The sequence below is a fragment of the Hypanus sabinus genome, chromosome 2 (genome assembly GCF_030144855.1).
Source record: "Hypanus sabinus isolate sHypSab1 chromosome 2, sHypSab1.hap1, whole genome shotgun sequence".
Classification (NCBI taxonomy): Eukaryota; Metazoa; Chordata; class Chondrichthyes; order Myliobatiformes; family Dasyatidae; genus Hypanus; species Hypanus sabinus.
In genome coordinates this window covers 157,207,684-157,225,444 of record NC_082707.1, presented here as the reverse complement: position 1 = coordinate 157,225,444, position 17,761 = coordinate 157,207,684, and positions in this window count along the sequence as shown.

Here is a 17,761-nt window from a genome sequence, read left to right as displayed (position 1 = left end):
GACTTGTGTATTGCATCCTGTACGATGCATCGAAGCCCCAGGCAGTGAACCAAGAAGGAGGTTGGTGGAGGGATTGCATTACCCCCAACCTGATTGACATCTGAGACCCTGTGAGTCAGGATAAAAGAGGGTCTATGGGAACAGCCCCTCAGACGCACCAGAAGGAACACTAGCGATCCCGTAATAGCGAAAGCCGGTGGGAAGGCCACATGCGTCCGTTTCCATTTGCCCCGGAATCGGTGTGCCTTTACCATGGAAGAACGGTTTTTAGCTAACAACGGGGAAATCAACTCCCAACGACTCTCGAAGGATTGACATCATAAAAGGAATGGGCAAGTTTTAACCCGTCTTTCTCTCAAACCAAAATGCTGCAGCTTGAATGAACTAAAGTGACTTTTATATTTCCATCGGACAATACATTATCCCCTAGACAACGACAGAGCTATTTCTTATTGATTATTATTATACCCGCGCTTTTAGATTTAGTATTGACGATGTATATCATCTGTATGTTTGCATTGATATTATTTTTGTGTATTTTTATCAATAAATACTGTTAAAAATAGTACCATCAGACTTCAACAGACCTCTCTATCTTTGCTGGTAAGTGACCCAGTTACAGGGTTCGTAACAGTGGACACACAAACAGTAACTGCATTTAAGAGGCATCTCGAATGGTACTTGAATGAACAAGGCCTGGAGGAATATGCAAGTGGAATTTGCACGGACAGCTATGATGGTCATCATAGAGGCAGTGGCTCAAAGGGTCTTTTATAAAGCTTGTACAGCTCTGACTCTATGTCTGACACAGCTAAAAATATGATTATATTTATTCAAATATCTAAATCTGATTTCTGCTGGCTCTTTTTAAAAACCCTTTCAAGTTGCTTCCAAACAAAATAACCCAATTAATGCAATGACTGAAAATGGGGACAAAAACAGATAAAAATTAACACTTATGTATCAATATAACACCAGTACATTTCATATTTGATGACTGCATTATGAACTGCTCTGACAATATTATGTGACCCCCCCCCACATGCTTCACTATCATCCCTGTACCAATGAACTCTACACTTTCAAAACTAAACAACTCCTGCCCAGAGGCACTGACGTCAATCATCATGAAGTGCTTTGAACAGTTGGTAATGCCACATATCAAAAACTCCATTCCTGCCGCATCAGACTCTCACCAATATGCTTACTGACGGAACTACTCTACGACAGATGCCATAGAATCTATCGTGCACCTGGCCCTCACACACCAAGAAGACAAGGACCCTTATATCAGAATGTTGTTTCTGGATTTCAGTTTGCCATTCAACACTATTGTCCCATAGACCCCGATCAACAAATTCCTATTTCTCAGTCTAAATGCATACTGGGTGTTGGACTTTCTAATCAACAGACCTCGGATAGTCAGGATGCACATCCACATCTCCCTCCCCTGAAACCAGGTGCCTGTGTACTCTCTGCTCACACATGGCCAAACACCCCAGTAATCACTGACGACACAGCAAAGGTGGAGCTCATCATCAACAATAATGAAACGGCCTGCAGAGAGGAGGAGGAAGAGCATGGTAAATAACTTCCACAATATCAACAGGACGAAGGAGATGGTTGGTGACTGCAGGGGAACTCGCGCCACACACACCCTTCGTTACATCGGCAGCCCAGCAGTGGAAACTACGAGCAGTGTCAAACTCCAGGAGTGCACATCTCACACAAACTCTCATCCTATCAAGCCAGGAAATCTCACCAATGCTTCTACTTTCCGAGGAGGCTGAATAAAGCTAGAGTATGCACATCTATACTCATACCGTTCTACAGATGCACAGCAGAGAGCATCCTGACCAGTTGCATCACTGCACGGTACGGAAACTGCACTGCGGCAGACAGGAACATGCTTCAATGTGTAGTCGAAACTGCCCAACACATCACTGGTACCAGTCTATCCACCATCAACCACATATGTACAGAAAGGGCCGGTAACATCATGAAGGATCCCACCCATCCTGCTCATGGACTGTTTGTCCCACCGCCATCAGGGAGGAGGCAACATAGCATCCACATCAGAATCACCAGACTCAAGAACAGTCAATTTCCCCAAGCAGTAAGGCTGATCGAGACCTTTACCCACCAACCCACCCTTCCATACCTCATCATTTCCTGTCAGAGTCACCACATGTACATACACTCTTACAAACATATAATCAATGTATATAAGCTATCTTTTGTATTTATATTTATTATGTTAGTTTTAATATTGTTTTTGCTGCATTAAACCTGGAGTAATAATTATTTCATCTCCTTTACAGTTGTGTACTGGAAATGACATTAAACAATCCTGAATCTTAAATGTCAATCATTATGAAATGTGAAGAGACAGGAAGATTTTAGTATTCCTCAGCCTGCAAGTTGGTGTCTGTTGTGGGACTGATGTTGTAACATGTTTATACTAAGTTACAGTTTGAAGAAAGTGAGCAGATATTTGCAAGGAACTTAGATCATGGGTGATAATAACAACAGGGGAAAATGCACTGCAACAGGATCAGGTACTGCACTATAACCCAACTTATTATCCAAGCACATTGGAGATGTGTGAAGCAATAATTTCCTTAGGCCTTTGCAAGGAAGTTGTTTATTGCAAAAGAGAGCTGTGTCATAATTATCCACTGCATAGTGACTGAACAGATAGTGATGGAAGGAGTACCTCATGTGAAGGTGATATGCAGATTTATGAAATCCTGCAAATGAATCTTGGTGTTTATTCTGTGAAATCACCTAAATATTCCAGTCAATTAACCTCAATTTCTCTATTTTCTAAATAAATACTTCCAGGGTGCCTGCAAGAAATGCTGTCCTTGGCTCAAACACAAAAACTAACAATTGTAATTTGCATCGTGACTGAGCTCCGGTCTGTCCACCTGCACTTCCTCTTGGTTACTCCATCGCCATCTGTCGAATATTTTGTAACTCGGTTGCTTGACATGATTTGATAATGCGGTCAGTGAAATGAAAAGGGATTTCAGTCATTGGTAACTGACGCTGTCTTCCAAACTGGAGTCAGCACTGAGACTGAGCAAGTGTCACCTCCACGAGTGAAAGCCGCGTTGGTAATTGATCTACGAGCGGCTCTGAGCATCCAGTGGGTGGCCAGCCGGGTGAAAGCGTTAGCGTTACAAACTTGGTCTTCTAAATCCATACATGTATACAGCAGTACAAACCCTAACAAAAGAAATCCAATTCATTATGTTTTGTACCATTTGCTTGTTGGAACACATCAAAGCCAATCCCCACAATCCTGCTGATTATATGAAGTTCAGAGTCCCATGTTCTCTACTTCTGCTTTCAACCATCTCTCAATTCATTTCATAAACTTTATATGAATCCCCAATCACTTTCTCAAAGTACTTCATAATCTTAAAACCTTCAAAATGCCCTCATAACTTTCCCAGTTGCATGTTAGTACAACCCCTTTAAAGTGAGATCCTTATTAAAACTGTTTCAAATCCTTCCTTTGCTACCACTAATTAAAATCGTTTGATATTCCCTTTCAAGCTGTAATGTTAAACACTCAGTATTATAAATAAGGGGAATATCCCTTTGCCATGTATAATTAATGTATTGGCTTAGGGGAACTATACAAGTAGCCATAAAACATTTGTTAGGAAATGTGTCAGCGTTTTCCAAGTGACGTGATGAACTTTTAATCGATTTCACGATCTCACACAAATAGGGATCAGGAAAACGTGGATTTTTTCATGCAATCTGGCTATTAATTATACATTAGTCTGGATTTTACGAAATATGAAGAGTACAATATAAAACACTGGAGCCTGCAAAATTACATAAAATCAATGTGGAAGACGTAACTAGTTCCTCCGTTGAAAATATTTGCTGCAGCAATAAAAGTACCCCGGGGATATCAGCAAACATAAGTAACACCACAATATAATGCCTGCTTAATAGAGTGATACAGTGAAGCCATGGGGCATCGGTCCCTCGTGGGCGAATGATTTGCACAGTGAAATACTGACTTTATTGTGATTTGCACATCACTCGATCAGTGAAAATAACAGCTGTTGTGCACTGGATACAAGTACGGTACTTGTATCAATTCCCTTATTTTCTTCACGTTTACATATATTAACTACCGTCTTTTAAAATTTAGCATTTTTTTCGTGAGTGATATGAGAGTAGCGAAATCGATAGCAGCTCTTCAAAAACAGAACGAAGGTACAGAAAAAGCAAAGTCTAGTCCACGTCACGCTCATAACCACTTCATTTCACGGCCGCTTTGACTCTTGCGGGCTCCAAAAGTTTATTTAACTTTTACGGGTAGCTAAGCTTGAGGTCCATCGTAAACACAAAAGATTCTGCAGACTCTGGGAATCTTGAACAGCGCACACAAAATGCTGGAGGCATTTCAGATAGACCTGATTATTTTTAAAAGCCTCTGAATCACGTAAATATAGTTGAACAATTTCTTTCCCTCTGCCATCCGATTGCCTGATTGGACATTGAGCACATGACTTGTTTATTTTAATTTCCACTAATAATTTAACTATTTAATATATATTTATTGTAATTAATTTTTCTCTATTATTATGTATCGCATTGTACTGGTGCCGCAAAGACAAATTTCATGACATATTATACCTGATTCTGAAATAATTGAAATATAGTTTAATAAACTTTAATATCATTGCTAAAATAAAGGCGGGAATGAAAAGAGTTACCCATATTTCCCTTGCCATTTCGGGCTGGTGATCCCATTGGAATGAATGGGACCCTAAACCTACCTGCCCGTCTCGAGGAGAGAGAGATCAGACACACCTGGAGCTCCCCACGTGATCACGAATCCAGCTCGGCAGTGCGCATGCGCAGATGTCGGGCGTGCTGATTTGCGGAGGAGTATCCAAGAGACTCCTAGTATGAACCAATCCGCGTGATAAGGGAACAGAGTTGGGATGTGAAACTTGTTCCAACTTGTACAGTAATGTTCTCCTTGTTTTTACTAATACGCAGTACTTCCGTTTCACAAATGACTGACCCAGTTTGTATACCAGAAGGCAAAAGAACTCACACTGTGCTATTTTGAAAGGCCAGTAGGAGGAAGATCTGACTCTTCCATTCTTTCCTGCAGGGCATCGCCTCATCAAATAGAACAAACACGACGAGGAGTGAGCTGATAAACTGAAGTGAGAGTTAAAATTTAGGTGGAACTAACAAAAGAGTTGTTTGTGTGTAACTCTTACTCAGGACTTTATTTCAGAAACAGGTTATTCATATGAAAACAAGATTAAAATTCATCCGGAGGAAAGGAATAAAACTATGTTGAGTGCCACATGTGCTAATACTCACCGAATTCGGGTGTTTTAGAACATGTAGCAAGAAATCAAATGAGCTGGCCATTTTATATTGACCTTAATTTGTCGGTTCTATTGACTTTATTTATTCCATCTTACATTTAACATGTTGGAGAATTTTTCTGGAACACGTCTGTTGCGCGCTCCATGCGCTCTCTTATTAACTACTTTCTATTAGTGTTGCTGCCTTTTTTCAAATTTGAGTTTATTTATGTCAGAATATACTAATATAAACAGCTACTGACGTGAATTTTTTTGAACAAAAATAACTTCCAGAGCTGATTGATTTTGAATTTAGATTTTGCGAGCCGATTTTTGTGGAAGTTGGTCTCTTTATCTAATATTGTTTGGTTTAACTTCAAATAAATTTTATGAGTAATTTAGTTGCAAGTATAATGTTCTTCAGTTTGGCTCTACATGAAAATAGAATCAATACTTTCGGCCGGGGTAAAGTGAAAATTTAAAAAACCTTATGAGAATTTAATTAAATGGAAAAATGCAGACTTTCAATTGGAACTAAAACAATAAGCAGTAAGACAGTTGTGTGTAAAAGTAAGATTTTTTAAATAATTCTGAGGGGCTGGAAAAGGGTACCAGGAATGGAATAAGGTCTTGGTTTTGAAAACTAGCAGACTAAAGTCTGGTTCAGCATAACTAATATATAATCATTTAACATGATTATCTAACATAGGTTGACAGAATTTGCCTCAAATTGGATGTTAAGGCAACATTGTTAAGCTTTTAATAGCTAATTACTCCATCATCCTTTCCTCATTTAATCTTTTCAGGATTGTATATTAAAGAATGCCTCTATTTAAGATTAGGTGTGTAAGATGATGAGAGGCATTGATCGTGTGGATAGTCAGAGGCTTTTCCCCAGGGCTGAAATGGCTAACACAAGAGGGCACACTTTTAAGGTGCTTGAAAGAAGGTACAGAGGAGATGACAGGTGTAAGTTTTTTACGCAGAGAGTGGTGACTGCATGGAATAATGGGCTGTCGGTGGTGGAGGTGGATACGATAGGGTCTTTTAAGAGACTCATGAATAGGTACATGGAGCTTAGAAAAACAGTGGGCTATGGGAAACCCCAGGTAATTTCTAAAGTAAGTATATGTTTGGCACAGCATTGTGGGTCAAAGGGCCACAAAGGCTGTAGGTTTTCTATGTTTCTATTACAGATTCATTGTTTAAAAAATATGCTCAAAGATTCAGTTTGGTTATTTTTGGTAACTGAAGAGGGAAAACAAATTACAGAAAGGAAGCAGCAAAAACATTCAAGATGGTTGTGCCTATAAAAATTATTCACACCCCCCCCCAAAGAAGTTTTCATGGTTTACAATATTGAACCACAAGTGGATTTAATTTAGTTTTTTGAACATTGATCAACAGAAAAAGGCTCTTACATGTCAAGGTGAAAACAGATCTCTACAAAGTGATCTAAGTTAATTACAAATGTAAAACACCAAATAATTGATTGCATAAATATTCCCTTTAATACGACACACCAAATTATCTCTAGTGCAGCCAATTGATTTTAGAATTCACATCATTAGCTACATAGAGACCTGTGTGCAGTGTAGGTGTTCCAAATGATTGTAGTAAAAATACACCTGTATCTGGAAAGTCCAACTGCTGGTGAGTCAGTATCCTGGCAAAAACTATGTCATGGAGACTCCAACAACTGCTTGAAAAGGTTATTGAAAAGCTCAAGTCAGGAGATGGATACACGAAGATTTCAAGCAAGAACTGGAAAGAACATGGCACAGCTGTAAACCTGCCTGGAGCTGGCCATCCTCAAAAACTGAGTGACCGTGCAAGAAGGGGACTAGTGAGGGAGGCCACCAAGAGAACTATGACATGTCTGGAGGAGTCACAAGCTTCGAGGGAGAGTGGCAAAGAGAAAGCTACTGTTGAAAAAAACTCCCATGAAATCTTGGCTAGAGTTTGCCAGAAGGCATGAGGGAGATTCTGAAGTCAGCTGGAAGAAGGTTCTATGGTCTGATGAAACCAAAATTGAGCTTTCTGGCCATCAGATTAAGCGCTATGCTTCAGGGAAGCCAAATACCACACATCATCAGAAACATACCATCCCAATTGTGAAGTATGGTGGTGGCTGCATCGTGCTGTGAGGATGCTTCACTGCAAGCAGGCCCTGAAAAGCTTGTGAAGGTAGAGGATAAAATGAATGCAGCAAAATACAGGGAAATCTTGGAGCAAAACCTGATGCAGTCTGTAAGGGAACTGTGACTTGGGAGGAGATTTGTTTTCCAGCAAGACAGTGAACCCAAGCATAAAGCCAAAGCTACACAGGAATAGTTGAAAAACAATAAAGTCGATGTCCTGGCGTGGCCAAGTCAGAGTCCAGACCTCAATCCAATTGACAACATGCAACTGGACTTGAAAAAGGTTGTTCACTCACGACCCCCATGAAATCAGACAGAACCTGAGCATTTTTGTAAAGAAGACTGGGGAAAAATTGCAGTGTCCAGATGTGCAAAACTGATAGAGATCTGTCCACAATGATTCAAGGCTATAATTGCTGCCAATGGTACATATAAATACTGACTTGAAGGGATGGGGATACTTATGCAATCAATTATTTTATGTTTTATATTTGTAATTAACTTTGTAGAGATCAGTTTTCACTTTGACACAGGAGAGTCTTTTTTCTGTTGATCAGAAAAAACGCCAAATTAGATCACTGTGATTCAGTGTTGTAAAACAACAAAACATGAAAACTTCCATTGAAGGTCCATTAGATTAGTTCATAGTAGATTTATATAGCCTCATCCAAAGATGTGACAGGGTTTAACTAATTGAGACTGACTAATAACTCTTGTATATAGAGGTAATTATTTGAGGGACAGCATTATTGATATTATAGGGGTATTTAATAGTCAATGATTTCACACAATGTAGAATTCAGGACATTTAAATATTTGTTTGGCAATGGAGTAATTTGCAAACAAATTTCACTGACAATTAAAACGGATAATTTTCATGTTTCCAATTAAAAAGAAACAATTACAAGAAAAAATGAAATACGAAAGTATGCTGGTCAAAAATATAAAAGAGAATGCCAAAAGTTGTTTCAGATACAGTATATAAAGAGTAAAAGAGGACACTGGACTGTTGAAAAATGATGCTGGGGAGGTAGTTATTGGGAACAAAGAAATAGTGGATGAATTGAATTACAGTGGTGCTAGAAAGTTTATGAACCCTGCAGCATTTTCTCTATTTCTGTCTAAGTATGACCTAAAAAGTGATCAGATACGCACACTAGAACTAAAACAAGATAAAGAGAACCTTTGTATGTGAACCTTTGCTTTCATTAACTGGTGTGACCCTCCTTGTACAGCAATAACTTCAATCAAACATTTCCAGTAACTGCTGATCAGTCCTGCATATTGGCTTGGAGGAATCTTAGGCCATTCCTCTGTACAAAACTGCTTCAACCCTGGGATGTTGGTGGGCTTCCTTTCATGAATTGCTTGGTCCTTCCACAACTTTTCTATATGAACTTTCACGTGACCATTCCAAAACATGAATTTTCTTCTTTTTAAACCATTCTGTTGTTGATATGCATTTCTGCCAAAAAGTTCAACTTTTGTCTCATCTGTCCACAGAACTTTGTCCCAGAGATGTTGTGGAATAACCAGGTAGACTTTTGCAAACTTGAGACATGCAGCAGTGTTTTTTTTTTGGAGCAGTGGTTTCCTCCGTGGTGTCCTTCCATGAACACCATTCTTGCTCAGTGTTTTTTTTAATATAGTGGACACATGAACAGAGACTTCAGCAAGATCTAGAGGTCTCTGCAGGTCCTTTTCTATTCCCCTTGGGTTCTTTTTTGCCTCCTTCAGCATTGCACATTCTGCTCTTGGTGTGATCTTTGCAGGATGCCTACTCCTAGAGTAGCAACAGTACTGAGTATCCTCCAATTATAGACAAACTCTTACTGCGGACTGACGTACATTCAGGTGTTTTGCAGCTTTTTCCAGCATCATGCATCTCTACAATTCTTCTTCTAAGGTCCCCTGAAAGTTGTTTTGATCAAGGCATGGTGCACATAAATAGATCTCTGTTGAGAAGAGCGGGCTCTGTGAGTAACCTGACTTTGTGTGCTTTTTTTTAATATAAGACAGGGCACCTCTACAACCTACATCTCCAATCTCATCTCATTGATTGGAACACTTGACTCCAAATAGCTTTTGCAGAAGGCATACATTTTCCCAGAGGTTCAAATACATTTTCCAACAAATACATGTAATACTGGATAATTTTTCTCAAAAAATAAATGAACAAGTATAATGTTTATTGTGTTATTCATTTACAGCAATTGGGTTCTCTATCTAATTTTAGGACTTGTGTGAAGATCTAATCATATTTTAGGTCATACTTATGCAGAAATAGAAAAAATTATACACAAACTTTCTGGCACCACTATAAGTGTTTTGCGTCAAACTTCACTGTAGAAAACACCAGGAGTTTGGCAGAAATTCAGGTGTCAGGGGGCAGAAGTGAGTGTAGTCACTATTACTGAAGAGTTGTGCTTGGGGAAACTAAATGGTCTGAAGGTAGAAAGGTCACCTGGATCAGATGGACCACACCCCAGGGTTCTGAACGAGGTAGCTGAAGAAATTGTGGAAGCAGTAGTAGTAGTGATCTTTCAAGAATCACTAGATTCTGGAATGGTTCCAGAGGACTGAGATATCATAAATGCTACTCCTTGAGAAAGGAGGGAGGCAAAAGACAGGGAATTAGGAGCCAGTTAGCCTGACCTTTGTGGTTAGTTAGATGTTGGAGTAGATTATTAAGGATGAGGTTTTGGGATATTTAGAAGCACATGAATAACTGGTATGTTGAATTAATGTAGGCTAACTAAGGAAGGCAAATGCAATGTTACCTTTCATTTTGAGTGTGCTAGAATATAAAAGCAAGGATGTATTACTGGGGCTTTTTAAGGCATTGGTCAGAACCCAGTATCATAATATTAGATAAAAAAAATAAAAACACAAAATGCTGTCTGTCCTGCTGAGTTCTGCCAGCATTTTGTGTTTTTATTTATTTCCAGAATCTGCAGATTCACTTGTGTTGCCATCAGAGTATTAGGAACAGTTTGGGGCCCCATATCATTAGATGGAATGACCCTAGAAATGAAATGAATTGCATACTCCAGGATAAAATCTGATCTGTTTACCATATTTAAGAACAATTAATATGATTATTTGATTCACACTTTCCAGCTAAATGAATTCCTCCCAATCTCTGTTCTGAAGGGCTATTAATGTATTCTGAGGCTGTACCCTCTAGTCCTAGGCTCTCCCACTAATGGAAACGTCCTCACCAAGTCAATATTCAACAGGTTTCAATGAGATCCCAATTCATTCTTCTAAACTATAGCAAGTACAAGACCAGAGTCATGAAATGCTCCTTGTGCATTAACCCTTTCATTTCTACGGTCATTCCCTCCAATGATATGGGGCCCCAAACTGTTCCTAATACTCTTTACTGGGTTCTGACCAATGCCTTAAAAAGCCTCAAAGATCAGTAGCAAAGTGATTCTTGGTTGGCCTGGTGCTCTGTGCTGCCATATGCAGCCACTTTTTCATTTGTTTTGGATTTCAGAATTGTAAGTGTACTGTTACAACCAGATAGTATGGAAAAAGCCTTTGGGACTATTTCCCTTGTGAGAACACAAAAAAGCTTTGAATTACTTCTTCCCATTGATTTATATTTTTTAACTTGTTGACAGACATTGGGCTGTTCCTCCTTTAATCCATCTAAATAATCCTAGACTGAGCTGAAATAAATAAAAAATGCTGGAAATAATCATCAGATAAATTAGCACCATTAAAGAGCCATTTTAGATTGATGAGCCGTCATCAGAATTCTGAATGGCATAATATATATAGCAATCTGTTGACTATACTTCATTAGGAATTTGAGGAAACTTGGTGCGTCACCAAAGATTTGTCCAAATTTCTACAGGAATATCATGGAGAGCGTTCTAACTGGCTGCATCACCGTCTGGTATGGAGGGGCCACTGCACAGGACCAGAAAAAGCTGCAGGAAGTTGTCAGCTCAGCCAGCTCCATCGTGGCCACTAGCCTCCCCAGCCTCAGCTAAAGGTGATGCCTCAAAAAGGCAGCATCCATCATTAAGGATCCCCATCACTCAGGGCATGGCCTCTTCCCATTGCTACCATCAAGGAGGAGGTACAGAAACCTGAAGCCACGCACTCAGTGTTTTGGGAACAGTGTCTTCCCCTCTGCCATCAGATTGCTGAATGGACATTGAACCCAAGTACACCACCTCATTAGTTTATTTTCTTTTGCTCTCTTTTTGTGCTATTTAATTTTGCATTGTGTGTGTGTGTGTGTGTGTGTGTGTGTACACATACACTCATATATACATACTGTATATATTTGTTATTGTAATTTATAGTTTTTGAAATTATGTATTTCAATTAACTGCTGAAACAACATTATTCACAACATATGCCAATGTTATTAAACATGATTCTGATTAAAAACAGTGGTAGGAAAATTAGTAGAATCTTGATTAAAGAGAATGTACAAATATAATAAATTGAGAATGGATCTCAAAACAAAATTTTAACAATTAGTCTCAGAGAATACTTCGAAGAGGTAAGAGGGAGAGAGCAGTTAAGAGTAATGGAGTAGGTGGCTTTTTTGATGGGGCTGTGCTTTGATAACATGTCATACATAACATAATTACTGAGCATGTAGAGAGAAGGGTATAATAGAAGTATGGATTCCTATCTGGTTACCAAACAAAATGGCGTGTAAGAGTAAAAAGTTCCTTTTCAGAGTTTCAAATGGAGAAAGTGGAACCTCATAGCATCATTGCCGCAGCTGTACGTTCATAATTTCTACTAACAAATGAGATTTTGCAGTCAAAATCTACTTTTCTAAATTTGTGCATGACACATTTAGTGGTTGTCAGTCGTGATGGGGACTGGAACAGGCATGTTATTGGCAAATAAGTGTTAACACATTAAATTTCAGTGAGAATTTTAAAAGAACTCGAAGGGATCTCTGATTACAAATACACAAATAGTGATAAGTTGTAATACAGTTCAGTTGGACCATAAATATAAAGCAAACACTACTTTATTTCTAGAGAGAACTGGGAACTTTGCTGAACTGTTAATAAACCTTTAAGATTGTGCTTGGAGTAGTATGTAGAGCTCTGATCACTAAACGTGAAAATTGAGGCAGGTTCTCCAATATTTTCTTGAATAGGTGTGGCTGAGTTGTTATTTGATTAGAATCTTTAAAACCGCAAGAGGCTGAAAAAGAAGATAAAAAGTGTGCTTCCACTTTTGGAGCAGAGCAATGAAATAGAAGGCCCGGGCAAGACTTCTATGCTCACAATGCTGGAATTGTGGAACTTGAATCCGTGGGGAGAGACAGTACAGAATACAGGAACTGAATGTAAGGGGAGCTTTGCATTCATTTATACGGTAAAGCCAAGTGGCACTTAATTTAAATGAGAGCATTACCTTAATGTAAAATTAAGCTGTGCATCTTATACCACTAAATATAATCCAAATACTACTTTCTGAAAATTGTTAATTGGGCCATAATATCACTAACCATCTTAAAGATAGTGCTTTAGTGCTTTGGATGAATTTATAAATTAGTTATACTACATTGATACTGTCAACCTAGCTCTTTTTCAGAATGGTGTATGATTGCTCGAATAACTATTTTGCAATGAATATCATAATTTGTCACTCCATCATGATTACAGATCATTTGCTAAGATTGATCCAATCTAAGTTCCCTCAAGTGTAACCCAAGGCATCTGTTAAAAATGCATTAAGTCAAATGATGGACTAGAATAGCCAACAAATTCTTTAATAATTCATAATTTTTCACTATAAAAGATTTAATACTATATGCAGAATTGATTAGTGTGTAAACAAAATGACCAACTGATGATCCATCTTGAATCAGCTGTAGAGAATATCAGGCTACATAGGGCTCGTGACAACTTAAAACAATTAAACTAACACTGGCCTGCAAATGAGAAGTGTATTTGACCTGGAGCAACATAGCAATGGGAATTTGTACTTATAGGTTGCTGTATGATAACAATATGTCCCAAGACATTTGATAGCTGCCATCAGGCAAGATTTAACTCACACAAAATGCTGGAGGGACTCAGTATTGATGAAGGAGAATAAACAGTTGCTAATTTCAGGTGAGACCCTACATAAGTAACCTTAACCCTACCTCCACAATACTTCTTACACTATCATAGGCTGTCTTTGATTCTGCCTTTTTTAACACTAAGCTCTTGAATGCTTACATTGTATAGTGTAATTTTCATGTATCATTTATGTATAATCTATATTCTGTAGAGTTCTCTGTCCCTATGTGCCCATGGTGCTGCTGCAGACAAGATTTTTATACTGTACCTTACCATACTTGTGCACGTGAAATAAACTCAACCTGGTGTCCCCTGTAAATCTGTTCCCTTATCCTAAGTGTATTTTTATCTACCTCTGAGTGAAACATTTCCTGTAGACTATTTCTCAAAGCGTAGAAGGTTGAAGGGGGACTTGATAGAGGTATTTAACATTATGAGGGGGATAGATAGAGTTGACGTGGATAGGCTTTTTCCATTGAGAGTAATGGAGATTCAAATAAGAGGACACCAGTTGAGAGTTAAGGGGCAAAAGTTTAGGGGTAACATGAGAGGGAGCTTCTTTACTCGAAGAGTGGAGGCTGTGTGGGATGAGCTTCCAGTAGAAGTGGTAGAGGCAGGTTCGATATTGTCATTTAAAGTAAAATTGGATAGGTATATGGACAGGAAAGGAATGAGGGGTTATGGGCTGAGTGCAGGTCGGTGGGACTAGGTGAGAGTAAGCATTCGGCACGGACTAGAAGGGCTGAGATGGCCTGTTGCCATGCTGTAATTGTTGTATGGTTATATGATTAAAGAAAAACATGATGAGAAACAGATTTTCTGATCCTTCATCAGGTTGCTGTTTGTGGGAATGGTGGGAACTTGCATTATAAAAGTGAACACCAGTCAAAACACTTATGTCCTGAGGCTACGAAAGCAGTTTTTAAAACTCAAGCCTTTCAAATGCCATTCATTGTACTTGAGTTGTTCTGTTTTGTTGAATCAGGCTGCGATCAGGTTAGTTTTCATTTTTAAGACTACTTTGTCCAATTTGAATCTCTGTGAACCTGTGTTTAATTTTTATCTTTCCCAATGATCATATTACTAATGTAGGCTTTCTCCCAGTGATGAATGAAGGACACCGTTCATTCTCAATAACATGCTTTCCCACAGACTTTCTATGGGCTAATGCAGTGAAACGTATGGTCACCTTAAATCTATTTGAGTATTCAGTCTTCTGGAGGAGTCTTGGATGTAGGTTAACAAATCTAAAACTGGCAAACCTCCATGCAACTAAATTGAATAATCTGTGCCTGAAGCAAGCAAAGCTTGAGGGAGGAATTGATGGTTAGAATGTTGAATTAAATGTGAAATGATGTACAGTAGAGGGGGAATATACAGAAAAAAAGATACAAATCTATGATAAATGAGACAAAGAAAAAGTTTGTTTTATTTTATCTCCAACCATAATTGAATATGAAACTCCACACTTACAAAAGCAACATTTCAGTGCATACTGAACACTTTGGCAGTAATTAAGATTTATCTCGCTATTAAAAATTTACTCACCTGTAAGCTTCAGAGATGATAACTACTTTCATCAGACACCTCAAGGTACTGGAGAGGCATCATCAATGCTGAGTCTTCAAAATCCTTTAACTCATTGCAACAAATTATGTTTAGTGTTCCCTCCCGGCCAATATCCCAAGTAATTATGCTTGACTAGCTCAGATGAGTGGGCCACATTGTTGGCATAATTGACACCAGGCTCCCCAACCTGATGCTTTGTCAAGAAATGATCAGTACATCTAAAACATTTCACAGTTGTTCTCAGAACCCACTTGTTATATATTAATCTGGGAATCCCGGTCCCCTGACTCCTCAAAACAGGGCAACGAGGCCACTCACCGGTTCAAAGAGCAACACCTCATATTCCGTCAGGGTAGTCTCCAACCAGATATGAACATTGATTACCTCCGGTAATTTTCCCCCTCCCCCCTATCCTTCTCCCTTCCCCCCTTTCTCCCTCACTCTCTCCCTTTTCCCCTTGGTGCACCATCAATAACTCTCTCTGAGACGTGAAGGCGGGATATCGGCTTTTATTGACTGGAAGAAAGAACAAGCAGTAGTTGACCACCATACTACACCCTGGAGACTGAAGGCCGGGCTCAGGCCTCAATCGCCTTTATACCAGGGTCTGTGGGAGGAGCCAAGGTCAGTGGGAGGGGCCACAGGAGCAGTCAGCAGGGGGCGTGTCCAGACAGGTATATGTAGTTCACCACACCCCTCACCCCCTCCTTTCCCCGACCCCTCTTCTCCTCCTCCTTTTCACCCATTTCCCCTTCCCCCATCCATTGAGTACCCTCTTCTCCTCACCTGCCTGTCACCTCAGTAATCCTCTTCCTTGTCTTTCACCCATAGTCCAGTCCACTCTCCTATCCTATCAGATTCCTCCTTCTTCCCTTTTCCACGTTATCACCTCCCAGCTTCTCATTTCATCCCCCCTTCTCACCCCTCCCAAAACTGTGTACTACTTCCCCTTCCCCTGTTCCCCTGTGCCGTCTTATTCTGGCTTCTCTCCCCTCCTTTCCAGTACTGATAAAGTGGCTCAGCCTGAAACGTCAGCTGTTTATCTCTTTCCATCGATGCTGCCTGACCTGCAGAGTTCCTCCGGCATTTCGCATGTGTTACAAAGAACAACTGAAGTGGGACTGAGCTTCTTGAACCTATCTGTCCAGAGAATGTAGAAGACCAACAAAAGCAGCAGCAGGAATGCCCTTCCTTCCATATTACCTACTCTCCCAGCCCAGCAGGCACTTCATGACACACCAGTGGCAAAGTGTACTCTTCATCCCTATCTTAGAACCCACAGAACTGGAAACAAGCACCTCTCAACCTGAACTAGAGGATGTGCAAGAGTTACAAACTATAATTTCCAGATTGGTGAAAAATGTCTGCAAGTTCAACTTGTAAAATGGAAATTTTGGTGCTGATGGTCAGAGGCAATAGGAGCAGCAGGCTAGAGTCAGAGGGAGACATTTGTCCACTGCCGTGAGTTGAAAGAGTTTGAAAACTCAGGGTTGATGGTACCTAATGCCTTGAGGTGTCTGTTCTTGCTTCTGAAGCTTACAAGTGAGTATATTTTTTAATAGCATGATAACTCTAAAGCTATGGTCCCTTTTGATAATTCCAGGTATATTCCCTAGCATTTTATATTTTGAAATAAAATGGTAAGACCATATTTCGTGGCTGAGGTTTTCATTCACCTGTAGTGTCCTAGTTGCAGTGTTCATAGAGTGTTCACATTTTCACACGTCATGTTTTTGACTTTGTTGCTGTGAAGTTTCACTCACAGTCTCTAGCTACCCTAAAAAGTTTTTTTCAGATCCTGTTAAAGCAGCCTACTGGTAACACAAATATTTGTACCTTAATACGTAAGTGAAACAGCTTTTACCACAAAAACAATCCTCCTCATGAACTACTAACATTATCGAGCCTGCAAAGAGACAAAACAGACATGAATTTCAAAGGTGTTGGAAACTAGAATCAAAAATAGAAAATAGAAAACTGATAAAGGAGCATCAAAGCCATTGATTTTAGTGGAAAATCTACTAAGGGATGCTAAGACTTTACTATAAGAGGACATAGGAGCAGAAATGGGATATCTGTATCATCAGGTCATGGCTGATTGATTTTCCCTTTCAACCCCATTCTTCTACCTTCTCCTTGTAATTTTAGATGCCCTCACTGATCAAGAGCCTACCTGTACTTTAAGTATACCCATTGACAACCTCCACAGCTGACCGTGCTCACCTCTCTCCGGCTAAGGAAAATCCTCCTCATCTCTATTCCAAATAGAGGTCCCTCTGTTCTGAGGCTGTGCCCTCTTGTCCTAGATTCCCCCACTATAGGAAACATTCTCCCCACATCCATTCTATCTTGGCCTTCCAATATTGGATAGATTTCAATGAGATCCCCCCCCCCCCACCCCATTCTCCAGTGAGTACAGGCCCAGAGCCATCAAACGCTCCTCAAATGTTAACCATTTCATTCCTGTAATCATTCTTGTGAATCGCCTCTGGACCCTCTTCAACACCCTCATATCTTTCCTTAAACAAGGGGCTCAAAACTGCTCACAATACAAAACACAAGTTTGGTCTGACCAATGCCTTATATAGCCTCCTTGGTTTTATATTCTAGTCCTGTTGAAATTAATGCTACCATTGAA